The sequence below is a fragment of the Quercus lobata genome, chromosome 4, assembly GCF_001633185.2.
Source record: "Quercus lobata isolate SW786 chromosome 4, ValleyOak3.0 Primary Assembly, whole genome shotgun sequence".
Taxonomy (NCBI): Eukaryota; Viridiplantae; Streptophyta; class Magnoliopsida; order Fagales; family Fagaceae; genus Quercus; species Quercus lobata.
Window position 1 is genome coordinate 6,484,033 of NC_044907.1, and position 6,000 is coordinate 6,490,032.

Below are 6,000 nucleotides of genomic sequence, written 5' to 3' on the forward strand. Positions count from 1 at the left end.
GAGTGACAATATTTTTCCAAATAAATTTTTTGGCATCCATGTCTGTGATATTTGCCAATGGTTTAGCTTCAATTCACTTGGTGAAATAATCTGTGCCGACTAGTAAATATCTCTTATTCCCTGCTGCCTTAGGGAAAGGTCCAACAATGTCTAAACCCCATTGAGAAAAAGGCCAAGGGCTAAAAAGAGGATTAAAGACTCCTTCTGGTTAATGAATGTTTGGGGTAAATTTTTGACATTGATCACACTTCTTTACGTACTCTTGTGCTTCCTTCTACATATTTGGCCACCAATATCCTTGAGTGAGGGCCCTGTGAGACAAAGATCTGCCCCCTATGTGGCTTTCACAAATTTCTTCATGCAATTCTTCTAAGAGTAGCTCAACTGCTTCAGGATGTATGCACAACAAATATGGTCCAGAAAAAGAGCGTTTATACAACTTTGGTCCTCGAACAGCCAAAACCGAGGAGCCTTCGTCCGTACCTTGTCAGCCTAAAATTTACTCTGGGGCAAGACGTCTTCCTTAAGGAATAACACAATAGAGTCCATCTAGCTAGGACCCACCCTTATTTGATGAATATGAACTCCATCTCCCCCTACCTTAGTCGGTTTACACAAGTCCTCCACAAGAATCACCCGAGGTAAACTTTGTGCAAAGGAGGTTGCCAGCATGGCAAGAGAGTCAGCATGTGTATTTCTTTTTCTAGGGATTTGTAACAAATTAAAAGACTCAAATCCAGACTGTAAGTGTCTAACTTGGTTCAAATATTCCTGTATTCTGAGATCTCTAGCTTCCAACTCTCCTTAAACTTGGCCCATAACCAACCTTGAATTAGAGAATATTTCCACTGTTTTTCCACCATTTTTTGAACCATGGTCATCCCTACCAGTAGAGTTTCATACTCAGCTTCATTGTTTGTGACTGAGAAGCCCAATCTCAAGGATTTCTCAATTGTAATCCTTTCGGGAGATATCAGAACTAGTCCTACTCTAGATCCTCTATGGTTTGCCGCACCATCAATGAATACCTTCCAGGACAAAGGTCCTTATAAGGAGATTGCACTAATCGATTTTTCATCCATGTTCTACCTTTCTACTTTCTCTTCTAATGGGGTTTCAGCAAACTCAACTACCAGATTGGCGAGGACCTAACCCTTGATAGAGGTGCGGGGCATGTACTTAATATCAAAAGCCCTTATGATCGTACCCCACTTGGCAATTCTCTCTGTGTAATCAGTACTACAAAGTAGAGATCTAAGTGGGAGCTGGATTAGAACGACAACTATGTGCGATTGGAAATAGTGGGGGAGCTTACGTATAGCATGCACCACTGCCAAAATGGCCTTTTCTAGTGGTAGGTAACGGACCTCGGCCTCATGTAGTGACTTACTCATATAATAAACTGGCATTTGTACACCACTGTCAACCCTACCAACACCAAGCTCATCGCATGGAAGGCCATTACAATGTAAGCAAATAAAACCTTATCCACCTCTAGTCTGGACATAATGGGTGGTCGAGAAAGATATTCCCTCAACTACTAGAAAGCCAGGACACACTCCTCGATCCATTCAAATCTCTTCCACTTATTCAACAACTGAAAGAAAGGCCTACACCTATCTGCTGATCGAGAGGTGAATTGGTTTAAAACAGCAATCATCGCTATCAGCTTTTGGACCTCCTTAGGATTCCGAGGTGGTTGTAGACTATTAATTGCCTTAATCTGATCAGGATTGACCTCGATTTCACAGTGAGTGACCATATAGCCCAAGAACTTTCTAGAACCAATACCAAAAGAGTACTTGGAAGTATTAAGGCGCAACTTGTGTTTCCTTAGTATTTCAAAAATTCTGCCTTTTGCTCGAACACCACCTTAATTTTCACCACCATATCATCTATATAGACCTCAATATTCTTGCCCAACTGTGGCTCAAACATCCTAGTCATCATCTTCTGATAGATGGACCCTGCATTTTTCAAACCAAAAAACATCACCTTGTAATGGTAATTTCTAGTAGAAGTGACAAAAGCTGTCTTTTCCTGATCACCCAAAGCTAATGGTATTTGATGGTATCCTTGAAAGGTATCTAAAAAGTTCATCCGAGGATGGCCTATAGTTGCATCTACTAGTTGGTCTATCCGAGGCATAGGAAAATGGTCCTTTAGACAAGCCTTATTTAAATTTGTGAAATCCACACACACTCGCCACTTCCCATTTTTCTTTCTCACTACTACGGTATTGACCAACCACTCAGGGTAAAAAACTTTTTTAATATCCCCCGTCTGCTTAAACTTCATCACCTCGTCTTTGACAGCATTAGAATGATCCTTAGATGAGCATCGATGTGGTTGCTTCTAGGGGGTGATAGATGGATTGGCATTCAAATGATGGCAGACGAAGCTCAGATCCACCCCTGGAGCTTCGTACGCACTCCATGCGAACACATCAACATTCCTCTTGAGAAACTCTACCAACTCTTCCTTCTCCTAAGGAGGTAGTTGAGCCCCAACCTGAAAAAACTTCTCTGTATCATCACCTATAACAATTTTCTCTAAATCCTCGCATTTTTCCTCTTCAGCTAACCCATTGACAGGTAACATCAGAGATTTTGATTGCTATAAGCCCCCCTTAGTAGAGGTTGAGGACTCAACCTCAAGCTGATGCAAAATTACAGCCACCAGGCATTGCCTAGCCATGGATTGACTCCCAACAAGCTCTTCGATCTGGTTCTCCGAAAGATACTTCACCTTCAAGTGCAGAGTTGAAAAAACGGCCCCTAGGGCATGAAGCCAGTGTCTGGCCACAATGGCCATGTAAGGAGAATACGCATCTGCTACAATGAATTCCACCTCCACTACCTCTGAATCTGCTTGCACAGGTAGTCTAATCTGACCTCAGTGAATGACAACTTTCCCATCAAAACTTACTAAAGGTGAATCATAGGCTGTCAAGTCCTTAGGCCTCAAATTTAGCCCCTTGTATAAGTCAAGGTACATAATCTCTACACCATTGCCCTGGTCTACCAATACCCTCTTCACATCATACCCTTCTATCCTAAGGGTAACCACCAGAGCATCATCGTATGGCTGTATGGTTCCAACTTTATCCTCGTCCAAGAAACTCAATGCTAGACAGATCTCTACTTTAGCCCTCTTCGGCTTAGGATTAGAGTCCTCAGTAGGTAACTGAGCTACAGACATCACCTTAGAGGGATGAGAACCGATTTTACCAAAAGCGGCAAAGATGACATTAATGGTGCCCAATGGGGGCCTTGAAGAAGCATTCCCCTAGGCCCCTGACTCTGTTTGGTCTCCTTGTCCATTAGGCCTATATAAAAACTGTTTTAACCTTCCATCTTTGACCAGCTACTCCAGATGATTCCACAAAGTTCTACAATCCTCAGTGGTATGTCCCCGTCCATGGTGATACTAGCAATAAAGTCTTTAGTTGTGTCTCATGAGGTCTCCTCCCATTTTGTTTGGCCATTTCAAGTATGGCTTATTTTTTATCTTCTCCAAAACCTGATACACTAGTTCTCGGAACACAGTGTTAACCACCTGAGGAGCCGTAGACCCAAATTGTCCAGCAAAATCCCTTCGGGGTCTGTTATTGTTGCAGCGGTCCGACCTAAAATCCCTCTTCTCCTGAGGGATAACCTTACGCTTCCCCTTGCCTTGCTGTTGGTCTTCCTCAACTCTCTTGTATTCATCAATGTGGTCCATAAACTAACGCACACTCCTTATCGGCTTCTTGGTCAAGGATTTTCTTAAATCATGCTCAGTGGGCAGGCCGACTTTGAAGGTCCTTACAACCACGTCATCAAAATCCCCATCAATCTCGTTAAATATCTCCCAGTATCTATCCAAGTACATTTTCAGGGTCTCCCCTTCTCGCATGGACATGGATAACAGGGAATCCAAGGGCCGAAGAACTCTACTGCACATAATAAAATGAGATCCAAATGCCTAGGTAAGCTCCTTGAAGAAATCAATAGAACCTGCACCTAGATCATTAAACCACCTCATGGCCACAGGCCCTAAACTGAAGGGGAACACCTTGCACATCAAAGCCTCATTCTTGAAATGCATGACCATTCTCTGGTTGAAATGGCTCACGTGCTCTACAAGATCTGTTCGGCCATTGTACATGGTGAATGTAGACTGGGTGAACCGCCGAGGAAGTCACCCTCCTTCGATTTTGCTCATGAAGGGTGACCTAGAAATTTGGTTGAGTGATCTACTCATAGCTAAGGATGGCAATTTAAATCCGACCCACAAATACCTAGCCGGGCCCGACCCTAATGGGCCAGATTTTACCCGGCCCGATAAAGAATAGGGTCGGGAATGGGTTTTTTTTTTTTTTTTTAAACCCGAAGCGAGTCTAGGTTAGGTTTGGTTTTTATCAAAAAACCCTAAACTCGACCCAAAACCTGGCCCAGATATGACTCAATTACCCTGAAATTACAAAAAACCCCCTCATATATATATAGTTGTAAACCCTAAGTCCCTAACCCATCCGCCTCTCATAATCTGATCTCATTTCAATTCATGCCTCAGTCTCACGCCCTCAACCCCTCACCCTAACCCTCAATCTCTCTGTCACTCACGCAGCCACGCACAAGAGCACACAGCCACGCACTCGGCCATGCACAAGAGCACGTTTAGGTAAGGATCGATGGGTTTCATCTCTCACCATTCAAGTCATTGGATTAGTTTCTCACCATTTGAGGTATGTTATTTTCTTCTTTGGCTGTTTTTCACTCATCTACTTGTTGTCTAGGTCCCAAGAATGGGTTCTGTTTTTCTTTGTTTTTATTTCATTGTTTGGTATGATGAGTTCATTCGGTCAAGTGGATTCGTTTCTCAGTCTATATCCACTCACTTCAAACTTCATAAGAACAATCAAGTTGAAATATTTAGATATAAATATACACACATTGCATTATAAGAACTAAATGAAATAGATTTAGCTTACAATCATCCACTGATCTGTATTGGGCTTTATGTACTTCAAATTTATTTGGAGGAATTCATAGGGTATTAGTTTGAGTTCCCTAATGGTATTATCATAATGTGATATCTTTGTGCCTCGGAAAGAAATCCATCACTACTAATTTTATGATCTGATTGTATCTAAACTGATCCACTTGAAGTTGAGACATGTATTTTCAGCTTATGTTGAGACACATGTGTGCTTATATCCTTATTATTGCTGCATTGATTTAACCAAGATATTTCATATTTTTGTTAAATTGAAAAACTAAAAATTCAACTATTTTGTGCTAATGGAAGAAATTGTTTATTACTTTTTGTGTTTGTTAGGAATGCAAAGCCTAAAACAAGGATGCAAGACACAAACAAATCTTGTTCTTCCTCGTCAAGCGGCTCTTCCTTGAGAACTGGACCTTGTAACTTCAATTAATTCTTGATGATGGGGAGCCTAATGAAGAGGATGGGAGTTATGTCGCCATTGTGAAGGATTAGACATTTTGTACTAATTTAGTAGCCTTTTTAATTTCTTAGACTTGTTGGATTAATTTGTTGGTTTGTAATTATTCTAAGCCTTTTTAGCCTTTTGTAATTTCTTAGCCTTTTTAATTTGTTGTTTGTGGAGGATAAGACATTTTGTAATTTCTTAGACTTGTGGGATTTATTTTGTAACTTTTTAATTTCTTGAACTTGTTGGATTTGTGATACTTATTTCTTGGACTTGTTGGATTTATTTTATTTTTATGTTTATCTGGTGATTTTACTATGATTTTGTTGATTAATGATTAAATGGTTATCTTAGATAGGTGATTTATTGATATAAAATCTTAGTTATGATTTATTGATTTATAGATGTATAATTAACAGGTGATTTATTAATTTATGATTAACCTATGATTTGGCTGCCATATAACGTGGCCTAAATGCCATATAACGTGCCCATATGGCTTGAATGGGCTGAATCTAGGCAAAAAAAATCTTAATGGGCTTCAATTTTTTTTTTTCTTTTGG